The following is an 18182-nucleotide window of genomic DNA, read 5'->3' as shown; positions in this document are numbered from 1 at the left end:
ATTTGAGGCCTTAAATCGTCTCCTCCGGGATCGGGACGTTTCTGGCTCCGGGCTTTTCTCCTCCTCCTCATTGTTGCTATAATTAGCACGCACCTGTTGTGTCTCCGCCATGTGCTCTTCCCCACTGCGCCGAACGAGAAGGGGCAGGGAATAGACTAGAAAGAACGTCAGGGGCGGGCGGAGTTTCACGCACGCGCAGTATATATAAAGCGTAACACGCGTGCGTAGTACGTACGATCTGTGAGTGGAGGAAGGAGTTTTGGAAGCGCCGATCGTGATAACGAAGGTAACATTTAAACTTGGGCCTATACTGATTCTAGATTGAGGCCTATATTGGGACAAGATTAGGAGACTTTAGCCTGACATTAGGGTTTGTCTTGTGTTGTGTCTTGCAGATAAAATGGATGGCTTCAATGACCACAACTTCCTACCCCTGTTGACAAATACAGGGAGCTGCCCTGTCTGTGGCAGGTCAAACACCCCCAATACAATAATTAACAAAAGAGGCAGATAGCGCTGGAGAAACTGCTGGAGTTGGTGAAGCCGGTGGTCCCCAAGGCAACCATCCCCTATTTAAAAGCCAAAATTGGTGGCCTGAGGAGCACTTATCTTAGGGAGCGCAAGAAGGTCCAGAATTCCCAGAGATCAGGAGCTGCAGCAGATGACGTTTATGTCCCCAGGCTGTGGTACTATGAGAGACTTTGTTTTCTGTCAGACCAGACTGAAGTCAGGGAATCCCTCTCAACCCTTCCTTCCACTCTTCCTTCCACCCTATCTTCCACCCCAGCTGAGGCTTCTGATGTCCTACCTGGGAATTCCAGCCAGGAAGAAGTGGAGGAGCCCAGCTGGAGCCAGGTATAGCATTCTTCTACAGATTTCTGGTCAATAAATAAATGTTTACTAGATGTTATTAGTGATCACTAATTGCTGATTTAATAAAGTGTTTTACATATCAATAGACAGTAGTGGGCAAAAATAATTGGGACAAGAATGAAAAATGCTGGGCTCAGAATGATAATCTGTTATATTTGTTAACATTCAATTTGCAACAGTCATGAGATGAAAATTGTGTGTGATTGATGAAGAAAAAACTAAAACTATGTCCCTTTTTCATACACAGCAAGACCTCAGCCAGGAGGAGGTTGTGGAATGTGGCAGCCAGGAGGAGGCGGGGGTTAGTGGCAGCCAGGAGGAGGCGGGGCTAAGTGGCAGCCAGGAGAAGGCCGGGCCCAGTACGAGCCTGACAGAATCCCAGGTCCCTCCCCTCCGCCTTCCAAACAAAAGACCAAGGAAGGGGAGTAACGTGCAGGATTCAGCACTCAGGCTGATTCAGGAGGCTTCTGCGTCCCTCAGAGCCTTCCCCAATCGCAAAGAGGCCTTTGCCTGCATGGCTGCCACAAAACTGAAGGACATGCAGGAGGGTCAACGCCTCATGTGTGAGGACATTCTTTATAAAACCTTAACTAAGGGGGTGAGGGGCGAAATCACACCCAATACCCACCTGTGTGAGTTGGACCATCCTCCTCCTCCTCCTCCTGCCACAACTCCACCACCACAGACACAGCGTGGAAGGAAGACCAGAGAGTGATGACCTGGGTTCAGTCTGGTCTGACAAGAGATGCAGGCTCTTGTATGACCGCAGCCTGGGGACAGATATGTCATCTGCTGCTGTTCATGATTCTCTTGGACTTCTGGACCAGATTGAACTCCCTTATATATGGACTCCTCAGGCCACCAATTTTGCTGTAAAATAATTGATGTGTGCCCTGGGGGGCAAAGGCTTCACCAATTTCTGCTGTCTCTCCAGCGTTGCCTGCCTCTTTGTTTGGTTATGAGCCCTTAATAAAGGAATTTTTGTTTCAATTATATTCGCCTATGTGTTTTCCTTCAAAAAGGACAGTTTGTGAGGAGGCAGGTACATTTCAAAAATACAATGTCAAATTAACAAGAGACGCCAGCACCTAGCAACCTCCTTGAGATTAAATAATACAAATAATAATGGTGTTGTGGTAACTTGACACACAAAACATGCCCAAAAGTATTCTGGAGTTAAAAAAAATAAACAAACAAAAAAAAAGATCAGGCTTGAAAAAAATACTAACCAGAAAAAGTTAGACGTGACAAATCAAAATATATTGATGAAATCACGATAAATAATAAAGAATAAAGTTTGTGAGAAGTCTGTGTGAATATGAGCAGCAAAACAACTTCATTCATCTAGCATTATAAAGAAGAAGAGAGTGCGCTGCATTAAACAATTTAAAACATTGCAGCGTGACGAAGGTGCTATATCCATTCCGAACGCTAATTTTACCAGACTGAGTAGTGCCGTCTCGGAATTTCTTCTGAGCATGCGTGTGCGTCGGAATTGTCCACACACGGTCGGAATTGACGCGATCGGATTTTGTTGTCAGAAAACTTTATAGCCTGCTCTCAAACTTTGTGTGTCGGAAAATCCGGTGGAAAAAATCCGATGAAGCCCACACACGGTCGAAATTTCCGTCAACAAGCTCCGATCGCACATTTTCCGTCTCAAAATCCGACCGTGTGTACAGGGCATTAGGTGTTTCTTGGTTTGATGTTAACAAGAGCTGTCAAAATGTCCTGGCATTCCCTTTTTTTCTGGTATCAGAAGGGGCGTTGGCGGAGGCCATCTGATCAATTAGGCTTCCTGAGGAATGGTTTTTGGGAAGTCACTATGGTTATGTCCCAAATACAGTTTTCTATAGGTACACATTTCTCTGAGTACTTACTGGATACAACCTGCTAACATGCAGATTATTGTCTAGCTTACATTTAGCTTCCAAGTGAATATAAACTTGCCAGGTTTTGGATGCCCAGTTTGCCTAGGAGATGAATTGAGCTGGTTCTGCTCCCAGTATTTCTAGGTTAAATTATGGCTGTGCTATTATTATTTCATGAGTTATGAAACATGCTGAAGTTTCAGAGTTATAACTGCTTACCAGTCTAGCGAGATGTGTGTTGGCCATCCCCTTCAATTGAGCTATTTACAACCGGTATTTCTTAGTTCTCTGGGTTGCTCAAGCTTGTGAGGTTGACAGTTCTATTAGGGTTTCCAGATTTAGGTTGTGGATTGGGTAATGGAGAGGTCTGTGTGTCTGATCAATGGATTGATAAGGTCCTGGCATCAGTTAACAGTTTGTGTATTGTATAAAGTGAAGGAAGGAGCGGGGAAAGGTCACTGTGGCTATGTTCTGGAAGGAGGGGAGGGGAGGGGAGGAATCAGAGCTGCTGCTTTTACTGCCACTGACATAACGTTGGTGGCAGTGGGGGGTTTCACACACACACTCTTCCGGGTGTGTGTGTATATCTGACAAGCTTCTCAGGCTGTCAGATGGAAGTGACCTGGCAGCTCTGCAGCAGCAGGATCACTTCCACACACCCTGGTAATGGTCACCTCCCCTGTGCCGACGCCATGGTTCCCAAGCTCTGCACGCCCATTGGCGGACCCAGGACGAGCTTGGCAGGAGCTGCCGGGTAGAGGAGGGGAGACTAACGAACATCCTTCTGCTGGCCTCCCCTTCCTGTTACTGACCTGGAAATGCTATGTAAAATGCTTTTTATAGGTCACCATGTCATTTACCCCAGCCAGTATCTGCACTTCATTATTTTAATTAGAGGACAGTTGAGACACCAGGGGTCTTTTGATGTCTCATTAATAGGAACTTGTCATCAAATCCAAAAAATCATCACATAGGGGACTTATGTGATAAAAGAAAAAGTTTAGTAAAAACATTTTTTGTTTAAACAGTGTAAAAAGTTACAGTTCCACCCAGGCACTGAAGATTACCCCCACCCCATAAAAATATTTGTCCACCCTCACCTCCACATATATGCATGTGTGACCGTAAATGCAAATGTTTAAAAAAAATAAAGCCAATGCAGTACACATGTTACATATCACTGTGCAAGCACTGAGTGAGACCAATCATTTTAAGGCCATTATTCACGGTTAAAGGCTGTTCACCTTAAAAAAATAAAAATAAAAACATAAATGCACATGATTTTACAGGTACAAAAATGTGCTTTATTTATATATTTTTAAGCTGTCACCTGCAAGGCATTGCACCCATGATCAGTGAATTGCGGTGCAATGTCAGGCTCCTGCGCCCTCACAGTTTATTGAGAGTTACAAAACAAATGCCACAGTGGCAAACAGGATTTGTAGTTCATTAACCCGCAGGCTTACTTTACCGGGAGGACGTTGTGACGGATCCTGGATATCCCAGCTGGGCACCTCCGCCAGACCTGTGTCTCCTGTTCTCCAAACGCACCTGCAGCTGCCAGACTCACCATAACCAGCCGTTAACCCCACAATCACGAGGCAAACCACACAGATGTTGAGGGTTGAACATGCAGAGCATAAACTGTTTATTAAGTACAAAACATACACTTTTAAATACAGGGACACTCCCCTTAGCCTTGTCATAGAGGGGGTAGGGGACAAGGAAGAACCAATAGGAACTCGACACTTTACATGTACATTCAAGCAGAAACTACAGTTGAAACACATAAAGGGATTGTGATAAGCAGGCAGCCCCTCCTTACACATCCCCTGCTGGGATGTGTCTCCACACCTTTTGTCCTACGTGCCATGACCTAACACAATTAAACACAATAACGAGGGGGAGGATGGGGAGAAGAGATGCAACCTATATAGAGACATAATTACATTATCCCAATGCCATTTTGTCCCCAAGTCTCTCGTTCTCTACTGGGCCATAGTCGGTGGGTAGAGGACAGCCCACAGCCCCCTCCAAAACACACGGTGACAGTGGATTCTGTCACTTTTCTCCCCTTTTAAAAACTGAGTAACCAGGTCCCTGACCCTCAACCGGTCTGGACCTGCGTTAGTCACAAACTCTCACCCCAGGCAAACAGCAAAAGGAACAGTGACTTTGACGCTGGGGAACAAAACCGCGCATACACTCTCCTGTGGATAAAAACAGCCGCTGCAGAGTGGGACCGGCTGTCCGCACTCCCATGATGCTGGGGCTGGGTTGCAGGTATTGGGGAGAGGTAAATAACCTTCTGCCCTGATGCCAGCACTTCAGCTGGTAGGGAACATAGGCTGGTAGTGCTAAGCTGTTGTGGAGGAAGAGTTACTTGCTTTCCTCCCGGTATAGTTACCAGCCAGTGGGAAGGTATCTTACAAGACTTCCGGACTCTCCATCTTTTTTTCTGATGCTGGGCAGAGAACAACATCGCTCTGCCCTGTAGCCAGCGCTTCTGCTGGGTGGATGGATACAAAGGTGGAGATCAGCCGCTGGAGAGGGGGAAGGGGTTTCTCCCCTCTCGGTTCTGTGACCAGCCGCTGGGGTGACTTCTAACAGGGGCTGTCTCCCAAACCCCCCCCTGAAAACATACTGAGGGCTGGGCGGAGGCCAGCGGCACTCTGCTGGGGGGATGAACACTGGGGTAGTGTCCAATTGCTGGGGAGGGAGTATTGCTTTCTCCACTCCCGGTGGTGGATATCTGCTGCTGGGGAAACAGCTCACGGAGATCATCTCTTGGACTCTCTGAATCTAACTGTGAGGGTGGGCAGAGGCCAGCGGCGCTCTGCCCCGTAGCCAGCTCTTCTGCTGGGGAGATGAACACTGGGGTAGTGTCTAAATGCTGGGGAGAGAGAATGGCTTTCTCCACTCCCGGTGGAGATATGTGCTGCTGGGGAAACAGCTCACGGAGATCATCTCGGACTCTCCAGATCCAAATCTGAGGGTGGGCAGAGGCCAGAGGTGCTCTGCCTCGTAGCCAGCACTTCTGCTGGGGCACCGGATGCAATACTCTGGACTTGCTGCTGATCACCATCTACCAGCCTTCCAGAGCCCGTTTTAACTCCCCCTTCCGAGACCTTTGTGCTATCAGCTTTTCGCGCTACCTGGGGAACCTCCGGTGCGTTCCGGCATTCTAGCACTCACAGTGCCCTCTGTATAATTGTCACTTCTTCCATTGTGGTTAGGACAGGAAAATGTAGGGGCACCCCAGGCCCCATTTCCTCCGCATCTTCACGACTGTCCTGTCTTCTCCTGGACAGTCTCAGGCAATGGGAGCCATGCTGGGCTGCTGATCACCGTAGAACAGCTGCTTGTAGGCAATCTCGAGCTCCCACCCCTGCTCGACCAGGAACTCAAATTCCTCCAGGTCACATGCCTCTTTGGGGAGGTACAGAACTTCATCTTGGAAGTCAAGGATGTCATTCAGCCGCCACTCCCCGTCGCTCCCAAAGTCTGGGTCTCCATACATTTTTTGATGGAGCAGCCCCACGCTGCCGTAGCCAACGCCTTCTGTCGGGCTGCTGTCTACTGTACCTGGCCACAGTTGAGCTGCGAACCACCGGAGGGCTCAGTAGCTGGCGCCCAGCCTCATCTCCTCCCGGACCAATCTTCCGAGCTCCGTCTTCCACACGTCTCGCGGTCAGTCCCTTTAGGAACACCTCTCATACATGGTACTGTGATCAGTACATCTCTGTGGAGGAGGGAAGAATCTTCCCCTGATGGTGCTGCTCGTTGCTTAGCGTCTCTTGCCAGAGTTGCCGGCAGATCACATCCCCCAGCCGAGCACGGTGCGCTCCGTCGCTGATCCCTGATGTTGCTTCCGCATGCCTTGCAGCCTCCTCCCAAACTCCGCTCTCATGCTGGTCGGTCCCCATACCGCTCCTCGACGGCTGCCTGGATCTTGAATCCCGGTGGTGGTTTGGATGTCCTGGCCTGCAGGAGACATCCCACTGCTGCCACCAATGTGATGGATCCCGGATACCCCGGCTGGTCACCTCTGCCAGATCTGTGTCTCCTGTTCTCCAAATGCACACACAGCTGGCAGACTCACCATAACCAGCCATTAACCCCTCAATCACGAGGCAAACCACACAGATGTTGAGGGTAAGCATGCAGAGCAAAAACTGTTAAGTACAAAATGCACACTTTTAAATACAGGGACACTCCCCTTGTCATAGAGGAGGTAGGAGACAAGGAAGAACCAATGGAAACTCAACACTTGTACATTCAAACAGAAACTACAGTTGAAAAACATAAAGGGATTATGATAAGCAGGCAGCCCCTCCTTACACATCCCCACTGGGATGTGCCTCCACACCTTTTGTCTACGTGCCATGACCTAACATAATTAAACACAATAACAAGAGGGGAAGGATAGGGAGAAGGGATGCAATGTATATAGAGACATAATTACATTATCCCAACACCATTTTGTCCCCAAGTCTCTCATTCTCTGCTGGGCCATAGTCTGTGGGTTGAAGGCCAGCCCACGGCCCCCTCCAAAACACAGTGACAGTGGATTCTGTCACAGGCATCTATTGACATCCTGTGGCGCGTGGGAGGCAGGACTCCTTCGGACTCCTGCGCTGAGCTGATCACAGATTGGGGTAAAGGACCATCACCATCCCGATACTAAGGAGTACTCCTGTTATTCGGAAATGCACAAGACGCTCCCCAGAATAGACACTATCCTGGCTGAGGGGGAGGGTATGGAGCTGGTCAGGGGGGTATCCTACCTACCTAGAGCCCTGTCGGACCACTCTCCCATGTTACTGGAGCTCAATCTGGGGCCAAGGCCGGGATCCGTCACTGGCAGATGGAGGCTAGTTGGCTCCAAGATGAATACGTGACGATTAAGTGTACTGAGGCGATTAATCACTTCTGGGCTGAAAATGGAAATACTGAGTGTCCTATTATCCAATGGGAGGCCTTTAAGGCCACTCTGCGGGGGGTGTTTATGGCGGAGGTGAACGGGTTTAAAAAACAGTTAGCCTCTACAGTGCAGGATAGGGAGTATCACTAACAGAAGCAGAATATGTCAGGGGGCCCACTAGAGTGAGACTGCTGACACTACAGGAAAGAACTATGGAATACCGTGCTGTTTTGACTGACCAAACCACCAAACTTAGACTCTTACAGAGGAGGCGTATCTTTGAGTTTGGGGACAAGAATAGCAGGCTCCTGGAGTACCTGGCAAGGCCAGAATACGTCCCTGTGTATATTAAAAGCGTATATGACAAGCAGGGATCTGAGATCTGTGACTCGGCTGAAATCCTAGGAACCTTTACTCAATTCTATAAGGAACTTTGTGTCCTGTGCTGTTGCGGGGGAGAGGCATTAGAGACTTACCTGGCTGATTTTGACCTGCATATGTTGACAAACGAAGACAGTGCTGCTCTAGAAGTGGATATCACTGTAGAGGAAGTGGAGGGTGCGATCTCTTCCTTTGCTCCTCGGAAATCTCCAGGTCTTGATGGTCTCCCCTCGGAGTGGTACCGCACATTTAGATGTGGTCTGGCGCCTCGCCTGCTGCGAGTGTTTAATTTGGCTTGGTCGGATGGTAGATTGCCACCCTCTATGAGAGAAGCGTTGGTCGTTCTGATCCCTAAAGGGGGGAAGGACCCTCGGGAGTGTGACTCCTATCGTCCGATCTCGCTGATGAATGTGGATACTAAAATTCTGGCTTAAATTATAGCAGGGATGTTACAAACAGTTATCCTAAAATTGGCAGATGTGGACCAGACGGGATCTATCCAGGAGCGATGTACACAGATGAATATAAGGAGAGTCTTTGTGAACCTCCAACTGTACATGACAACTCCGGGACAAGAGTAGTAGCCTCCTTAGATACAATAAGTATCAGAAGCAGCAATTGCCACCTCGCAAGAAACCTTACTAAATATGGTATACAGAAAGGGGATCCCGGGGAGGAAGGTGGGGTCAGTCATGGCACTTCCTGGTACAATATTCGATCTTTGTTCCCACTGGAGGAAGGATGGGCCCTTATGTCTATCCCCAAATAATCCTTTGTGGTGTAATAAATCCTTGAAGGAATTTTTTTAATTAACAGACGGACAACTATGGGAAAAATATGGTGTGAAATATTTACATCATATATGCCAGGACAACGGATTGTCCACTTTTACACAATTGAGGGAACAGTTTTGAATACCCAGGACGTGGCATTTCTGCTATGTTCAGCTGCATCATGCATGTTCTGATTGACCCGGATCCAGCTAAACAAATTTATAGGGCAGTAAATCCTGGGAACCCAGGTTTGCTATCCAAGACCAGGGCTCGGTGGGCGACTGCTGTGCCGGAGTTGTCTGAGGAGATGTGGCAGGAGGTTTTGGATACTTATATTGTATCTGCCATCTCTTCCACAAATAAGATGATTCAACTTCACCAGATGTACTACACGCCAACTAGACTATGCCGAATGCGTAAGAGGGACTCTGCAGTCTGCCATAAATGTATGGGGACGGAGGAGACCTTCATCCATATGGTATGGAAATGCCCTAGAATAAGACTGTTATGGTCTCAAGTGACTGAATTTATTTCTGATAACTTTGGACTACCTAATATATGCTCCCCCTTGTGTTGCCTCCTAGGGGTCTTTGACCTGGAGGAGATGAATATATACACTAAACTGTTCCTTAGGATCTTAGGCCCCTTTCACGCGGGCGGCTGTTCTGGCCGTTCACTTGCAGTTGTGCATTGCGATTAGCTGTGTTTAGCTGCGTTGGAACATTCTTGCCATTTCTGATGTGCTTCCTGTTGTTTTTCTTTCCTTGTTGCCGCTGCTATCTGTAGGAGAAATAGTACACTGCGATTACCTGCTGTTATGTGCAGATAGCTGCAATAAATCAGTCCTGGACGCAGTGAAATGTATTTTTTCTAACTGCACCAAACCCCATGTAATGAAACCATTGCTAAATGCAGTGTGTGAATGGGGCCATAGGAAAGCAATGTGTGAGTTTAGCTGCGGTAGATAAATTGATCTATTTGCAGCTAGAAGCTGAATTTTTTCCGCCCAGGTGAAAAGGGACTTATACTTTGGTGTCAGAAAACTGACGCTGGATCTATAGAGAGCAAATGACAGTAGGGATGTGGATAAAAGTAGTAAATGCGGATGTACTTCTACATAGGAAGACGTAGGAGGCCAGGGGTGCTCCCAAGAAATTCAGGAAGGAAGGTATGGTTTAGATGGGTGGACTCCAAGAGCACACTCGAGGAAGAAGGGACAGAGTTGTGGGTGTACCTAAGAGCATAATCCCAAGGGCAGAGCTCAACCAGAGGTTGGTAGTATGAGCTTGAACCAATGAAATACTGAAGTTAGAAGGGTGTAGTAGACTGTAAAACTGTATCCCATTGCCCATGGCTTTATAAAATGAATATTGAAATGCCTGGGGGGGGGGGGGGTTTGGGGTTCGGCCCTTCACGGAATAGGGAGGATTGGTTACTTACTTCACCTGAAAAGCAAGTTGGGGGGGTGGGGGGGGGTTGCCACCTGTCCAGGATTCACCCGGACAGTTCAGGTTTGGAATCATGAGAAGGCAGAGGAGAGATTGCTCGATCTGCCCCTCTGCCCCCCACCCCTACCCCTCTGTGTCTGCCCACACTCTAATCCCCGGCACTGTGCCTCAGAAAAGGAAAGTTGGGGCCGGAAATGTGAAGCCCAGCAGCCTCAGGTACACCTGGATGAGAGGTGCTGACTGCCAAGGGGTAAGTGAGCTCATCATCTGTCCCTATCTGTGACTGAAGTCTCCCCCTTCTCTCTCCTGCCTCTGAGTAAGTACAGTAAGGTAAATCAGGGTTGTCAGAGCACCCCTTAATCAGAGTTCCCCTTTACACCAGAGGCCACAGTGTTTCCCCTTACATCAGAGTCCTCTCTGTACATCAGAGTTCTCAGTGCCCCCTATTAAATCAGGGTTCCCAGAGCATCCCTTATGTTAGAGGCCCCAGAGTTCTCCCTTACATCAGAGTCTGCAGAGTTTCCCCTTACAGTGAAAAGGAACTCTGCAAGTTCAGATGTAAAAGGGTAACTCTGTGGATTCAGATGTAAAAGGGGAACTCTGTGGACTCTGGTGTAAAGGGGGACTCTTGTTATTAACTTCACACGATTAGAAATGTTATTTAATAGCAAGATATATGTATAGTTTATACTATAAAAAAAAAAATTGCTGTGCACCGCTAAAGTGTTCGGGTTTGACTTGAAGAAAAGGTGGCAACCCTAGGGGGGAGGTTGGTTGAACTGAATAGTTTATATTGTTTAAAAAAAATAAAAAGAGCAACTATTCTGAGGTGCCGGGATAGGGTTGGAGATCCGGGACGTTATGGTTATGGAATACTCATAGTTATATTGTTATCTGGATCACTGTGGAATTCACTGCTGAATATACTTGATGTAATATCTACCCGATGTCTTATACAGTGGAACCTCGGTTTGCGAGTAACGCGGTTAACGAGCGTTTCGCAAAGTGAGCACTGTATTTCTAAAATTCCTAACTCGGTTTGTGAGTGTTGTCTCGCAAACCGAGCAGGATTCTGACCAAAAGTGGTGTGCAGTACCGCTTTTGGCCTGAGGTGGGGGGCGCCGGAGCCAAGCAGAGACAAAAGTCGCCGACTGGCGCTGTTCGGAAATGCACGGAAAGGCCCGAGGACAGTTCGGCTGACTTCGGCAAACCTCGGAAAGGCTCGTGAACGGAGTCTTTCGGAGGTTTGCCGAGGTCCGCCGAAGTGTCCCTCGGGCCTTTTTGGCCGTTTCCGAGGCTCTCCAGCGCCTCTGGCCACATGCGGTATTGCATCCCATTGAAGTCAATGCGGAACGAATTATTTTCGTTTCCATTGACTTCAATAGGAAAACTCGCTTTGATATGCAAGTACATTGAATTACGAGCATACTCCTGGAACGGATTATGCTTGTAATCCGAGGTTCCACTGTATGTTTAATTCTTTGATATGCTGAATAAAAACTTTTTGAAAAACAAAGGGTGAACTTATCAATTAACCACTTCAGCCCCGGAGGATTTGGCTGGCCAAAGACCAGAGCACTTTTTGCGATTCGGCACTGCGTCGCTTTAACTGACAATTGCGTGGTCGTGCGGCGTGGCTCCCAAACAAAATTGACAAATTTTTTTCCCACAAATAGAGCTTTCTTTTGGTGGTATTTGATCACCTCTGCGGTTTTTATTTTTTGCGCTATAAACAAAAAAAGAGTGACAATTTTGAAAAAAAAGCAATATTTTTTACTTTTTGCTGTAATAAATATCCCCAAAAAATATAAAAAAAACCATTTTTTTCCACAGTTTAGGCCGATACGTATTCTTCTACATATTTTTGGTAAAAAAAATCGCAATAAGTGTTTATTGATTTTTTTGCGCAAAAGTTATTACATCTACAAAATAGGGGATAGTTTTGTGGCATTTTTATACATTTTTTTTTTTTTACTAGTAATGGCGGTGATCTGCAATTTTTATTGTGACTGCGACATTATGGTGGACAGATCGGACAATTTTGACACATTTTTGGGATCATTCACATTTATACAGCGATCAGTGCAATTAAAATTGCATTGATTACTGTGTAAATGTGACTGGCAGTAAAGGGGTTAACACTGGGTAGCGCTGTAGGAGTTAAGTGTGTCCTAGGAAGTGATTCTAACTGTGTGGGGGAGGAGCTATGTGTGACACATCACTGATCATGCTCCTGTCACTAGGCAGAACGGGAAATGCTTGTATACATTAACATTTCCCCGTTCTTCCTCTCTGTGAGAAGATCGTGGCTATCCGCGGGACCCGTGATCTGACTCACGGAGCTTGCGGCAGGTGCATGCGTGTGCCTGCTATGCAAGCCCCGCGAGATCATGTAGTATAATGTGATTCCGCGCAGCGGAGCCAACCTGCCGCAGTAAAACTGTGGCGGCTGGTCCCCAAGCGGTTAAAGAATGAGTTCACCTTTAAAAAATAAATAAATAAATAATGCACATCTTTTTGCAAAAAACTGTTACATTCCTGGATTGCTGTCACATTTGATTGTGTCCTCAACCAAACTGTCAAACCATCAAATGGCTGGTGTCATAACTGATTACATATACAGCACAAAGGCAGTTGTAGATCAAGCAGAATCTGCTTCTTTGGCTGTAAAGGATAGGAGAGTTTAAAGGATAAGTTCACCCTTGTACAAAAAGTAATAAAAGCACATCTTTTTGCAGGTAAAAAAATGTGCATTTATTATTTTTTGTATTAGGAGCCTGCAAAGCATTGCACCTACGATCAGCAGATCTTGGGTGCAATGCAGGGCTTTTGCAGACTCTGTGTAAGTTGTCTGGCTGTACCCCGTATGGGCAGTTACACACTAGCAGGAAGCACTAATGAACTACCACAGCCAGGGCTGTTGTTAGAAATCACGGGGCCCCATGCAGCCGACGTGACAGGCCCTCCCCCCCTACTCCGGCAGAAAGTGGCTGAGTACATAGATGTATCAGTCCCTTTCTCTACAGCCTCAGCTGCATAGATGATTGAATAGGAAGTACTCTGAGGCTTCCTGCTCATTCACAAACTGAAGCATAGTAAACACGGTTTACTATGCTTAATTGATGAATGGACACATGAGTGATTGGTACTGATCGCTCACTGTGTTCATTCAGGAAAGGAAGATGCCAGTAAATGACATTCCTCTGTGAGTCTACAGCAGCTGCTGCCGGGAGAGGAGAAGGGGGAAGCTGGGAGCGTTGGAGGCGAAAGGGGCACACGGGGGCCTGGACAGCAAATGAAAGAGGCGCATGTGCTAGAACCAATCCCCTTACAGTGCAGCCGGAGAGAGAAAGAGGACGAGAAACTGTCAGCGCTGCAGTGGGAGACAGAAGAGGATTGGTGTCTGCAATAAGACAGTGCAGCCGACTCTCCTGCTTAACAGGTGCCTGGACCCCCCTTTTGAACTGATGGGGCCCAGGCTCAGTACAGGAGGGCCGGCTGTACTGCCTTATTAGTGACGCTGACCACAGCGCTCAACAGTGCCATGGTAGTCCATTGAGAACTACAAGTAGACAGCCGCAAAGGCGGCTGAACCTTGTAGTTTTCCGATCACAGAACTCTGTGAATGAATGATGCAGCTTGTTGGGTGGAGTCCTGCATAGCCATGTTCTTTGCAGATTGTGACAAAGAGTGGGGGGCGGGGGGTTGGGTAGAAGATCCACATGCTGGGGCTGATAGATTTGTAACGTTACACCCTGAATATGGATATATGAACCATTAACTCTAAACTGATGACCTGCTTTTAAAGCATTGCTTCTGGAACATATTGGGTATTGAAGTTTGCCGTCATTTCATGGGCGCACAATTCTAAGACTTGACATGTTTGATATCTATTTACACGGCACAACCTCATCTTTAGTGTGTTTCTTAAAAAAATCGGGTAATATATTGTGTTTATGTGCTCTAATATTATCTTTAGTGCATTTTTTCCAGATATTTTGTGATTCGTAAAACCATTGCACTAGTTTCCTGTGACATAAAAAAGTGTAACTACTGTTGTATTTTCCAGGGTCTCTACTTTCAGAAAATATAACATGTTTGGGGGCTCACCTAATCTTCAGGACTAAAATACATTTTTGAGCATGTGTGCAAAAAAATAATAAAAAAAAATGCAAAAACGGCCTCGGGAGCGAAAGAGTTACAAATGTTGTAGGTAGGCTTGTCCTATTCTCCTTCCAATCCGAGATGTCGGCACAGAGCCGACCAATGACGTTTCTGGGGCGGGGCATGAACCGGAAATGTTCGTTGTGGACATCTGATTCCAGAATTGTTTTGTTGTTGGTGTCGGGGGTAGTTCGGGGTGTCAGAGTGAGGCGGCAGCGGGTCTCTGAGGTGAGTGTTTGGGGCGCGGAGGGTGAGGGATGGACCGAGGAGAGGCGGCACTGTGGACGGATCCAGCATGCTTCTCCTCGGCAGTAAAACTCATTGTGTGAGAGTCCCATCACCGGAAACCAGCGCTCGTCCTCCGGCTCTTCAGAAGCAGAACATGTGCGGAGGGCGGCGGTAGAAATGTGTGTGTGTCCGGCATTCAGTGCCTCATGATAGTAATGTGTGTGAGACACCCCGGTGTTGTCTGTAATACAATGTATGATATCACTGCCCGCTGTGAGGCCTGCAATGGAGGGGGTCAGTCAGTCATGGGTGGCGTGTGTACCCTCAAGTCCCTGCTGTGGTGTGGGCGGTCCCTCGCCTCGGGCGCCCCTTTGGCGGGCGGTCCCTCGCCTCGGGCGCCCCTTTGGTGGGCGGTCCCTCGCCTCGGGCGCCCCTTTGGCGGGCGGTCCCTCGCCTCGGGCGCCCCTTTGGCGGGCGGTCCCTCGCCTCGGGCGCCCCTTTGGCGGGCGGTCCCTCGCCACGGGCGCCTCTTTGGCGGGCGGTCCCTCGCCACGGGCGCCTCTTTGGCGGGCGGTCCCTCGCCTCGGGCGCCTCTTTGGCGGGCGGTCCCTCGCCTCGGGCGCCTCTTTGGCGGGCGGTCCCTCGCCTCGGGCGCCCCTTTGGCGGGCGGTCCCTCGCCTCGGGCGCCCCTTTGGCGGGCGGTCCCTCGCCTCGGGCGCCCCTTTGGCGGGCGGTCCCTCGCCTCGGGCGCTCTTGCAGGTGGGCACATGCCCTCACTATGGATGGTGAGTGTGTGGAGCTCTGACTCTCTTTGTTGGTGTATAAGGCCCCACAGATGGTTGTGTGAGGGGCTATGTAGGTGGCACTCATGTTTTTTTTTTTTTTTTTTTTTGAATCTTGCATGTGTTAGGTGCTGTGTCTCTGGCGTTCTTGACATGCATGTAAGTCACCCCGCAGTTTATCACCCAGTCAGACACCTTTAATTAAAAAAAACAAAGAAAAAAGAAACTAGCTAATGTGCTCAGCCTTTCTCTCTTCGGCTGCAATGCAAGGGGATTGCACGTTCCAGAAAAGGTTTTTATCTCAAAAAAAAAAAAAAGGCTGAACCCCCAGATAATCAAACAAAACCCCAGCACAATTATGACAACTTACTGCCCGTTCACACGACATAAACGTCCTCCCTCAGATCTGTTCTGGGTGCGTTTGTGCGTGTGCTTTTGTAATGTATTTTTGATGCGTTTTCACGCATTTCAGGATAGTTCTGTTCTAGAAAAAAGCAACATGTTCATTGTACATCATTACAATGATATACAATGACATTTTATTATTTTCTGTAACTGAAGGGCACAGTGCTGGTGTGAACTATGCCATTGAAACCCATATAATCTACTTATCATGCTCCTTCCTCCTTCTTCCCTTTTTTTTTTTTTTTTTTGATGAAACAAAAAAAAAAAAAAAAACACTGCACGTGTTGTGTATGTGCACCGTGTAGTTTAAATTGCTGTGTATTGCTGCTGACACGAAGTGCATTCCCACAAACACCACTTGTTAATAAATTATACGTAAACAGCTCCGCACAATACCTCCTTCCCACCCACTCAATGTGCAATGTAAAACTTCCTAAATAAATAATTTATCTCAGCCTGTTCCAGAAAAAATGAAAGCCTGGTACACACTATTACATTTTTTGGGTTGAACGGAAAAAACTGACAGCCCAGGTTGGAGCCACTGTACTAACAATTCGACGTTGGTACAGCGATCTCCCCTGCTGAGCTGTTGTGTTCTGACAGGGGAATGGCTTCTCAGGCCCCACGTTGACACTCCTGGCCCCTCCCTCCTGCTGAAGTGCCCCCACAGCAAGCAGCTTGTTATGGAAGCATTCGAGCCAAGCCACTGCTCTGTGTGTCCATTCAGACACTGAGCTACGGTTTGGCCCTGCCCCATGCATCTGCTGATTTGGCTCGCTGGCTGTGATTGACAACAGCAGGGGCCAATTAGGAGTGCCAAAAGGCAAGGCTCTTCTGGACATCGCTGGGTCAAGAGGGGGCTCAGGTAAGTATTGGGGAGCTGCTGCACACAGTGCCCCCCCCATAAGTGAGCACCTGTATAGGCATTACTAATGCTGTGTGCTTTTAAAAAAAAAAGACATTTAGGCTCCATTCACACTAATGCCTTTTTTCATGCTTTTTGCGGAAACACAGGACTTTTTTTTTTTTTTTTACCACTTCAATACCAGGCACTTAGACACCTTCCCGCCCAGGCCAATTTTCAGCTTTCAGCGCTGTCGCAATTTAAATGACAATTGCGCGGCCATGCTACACTGTACCCAAACAAATTTTTTATCATTTTGTTCCCACAAATAGAACTATCTTTTGGTGGTATTTGATCACCTCTGCTGTTTTTATTTTTTGAGCAAATAACAAATAAAAAAAAGACCGAAAATTTTGAAAACAAGCTTTTCTTTGTTTCTGTTAAAAATTTTTTGTAAATAAGTACGTTTTCTTCTTCAATGACGGGCACTGATATGGCTGCACTGATGGGCACCGATGAGGTGGCACTGATAGGTGGCACTCGTAGGTGGCACCGATGTGTACTTATGGGTGGCACAGATGGGCACTGACAGGTGGCACCGATGGACACTGGTGGCACTGATGCCCCTAAGGGTGGAATTGCTGGGCATCGCTGCAATATAATGGTGCCAATCAGTGCCCATTTGTGGGTACTGATTGGGCACATGTGGATGGCCATGGGGTACATACCTGGCCATCCATATGTTGCCACCTTCCCTGGTGGTCCTAGTGGCGATCCCTGGTGGTCATCTAAGGGGGGCTGCGCGAGTGAGGAAAAGCCGATCAACGGCTCTTCCTATAGAAATCGTGATCAGCAGTGATTGGACACGGCTGATCACGTGGTAAAGAGCCTCCGCTGGAGGCTCTTTACCAAGATCGGTGGAGCGGTGTGTCAGGCTGACACGCCGCTCCACCGATCGCCGATCAGTCAGGATAACTGAACCACCGCCTGGCCGTCATCTGCTATGCGCCTGGTGGGAATGGGTTAAACATGGGTTTCCTATGGAACATGTTCACATCAATGCATTTTTGTGCCTCTGCGTTTCTGAAAAGGGTCAGGAACTTTATTAACCACTTCAGCCCCGGAAGAATTTACCCCCTTCCTGACCAGAGCACTTTTTGCGATTCGGCACTGCGTCACTTTAACTGAGAATTGCGCGACGTGGCTCCCAAACCAAACCAAACAATTTTGAAAAAAACGCATTATTTTTTACTTTTTGCAATAATAAATATCGACCAAAAATATATAAAAAAACAGTTTTTTTTCCTCAGTTTAGGCCGATACGTATTCTTCTACATATTTTTGGCAAAAAAAATCGCAATAAGTGATTATTGATCGGTTTGCGCAAAAGTTAAAGCGTTTACAAAATAGGGGATAGTTTTATGGCATTTTTATTTAATAATTTTTTTTTTTTTTTTTTTAAATGGCGGCGATCAGTGATTTTTATCGT

At 47.5% G+C, this 18182-nt stretch overlaps 1 protein-coding gene across 2 annotated transcripts in view; it reads left to right on the top strand.

Annotated features, from left to right (window-relative positions):
• Positions 1-14397: 14397 nt before the first annotated feature.
• Positions 14398-18182, top strand: part of PSEN1 (presenilin 1) — an 81487-nt gene continuing 77702 nt past the window's right edge. The window contains exon 1 of one of the 2 annotated variants that reach the window (XM_073610116.1): positions 14398-14662. The gene's annotated coding sequence lies outside the window, so the exon portion shown is untranslated. The remainder of the gene's footprint in view (positions 14663-18182) is intronic. The other variant, XM_073610118.1, reaches the window with a different exon arrangement.

The sequence above is a fragment of the Aquarana catesbeiana genome, linkage group LG13, assembly GCF_042186555.1.
Source record: "Aquarana catesbeiana isolate 2022-GZ linkage group LG13, ASM4218655v1, whole genome shotgun sequence".
NCBI classification, from domain to species: Eukaryota; Metazoa; Chordata; class Amphibia; order Anura; family Ranidae; genus Aquarana; species Aquarana catesbeiana.
Note: the sequence above shows the minus strand (reverse complement) of the source record. Positions and strands in the feature narration are given on the sequence as shown.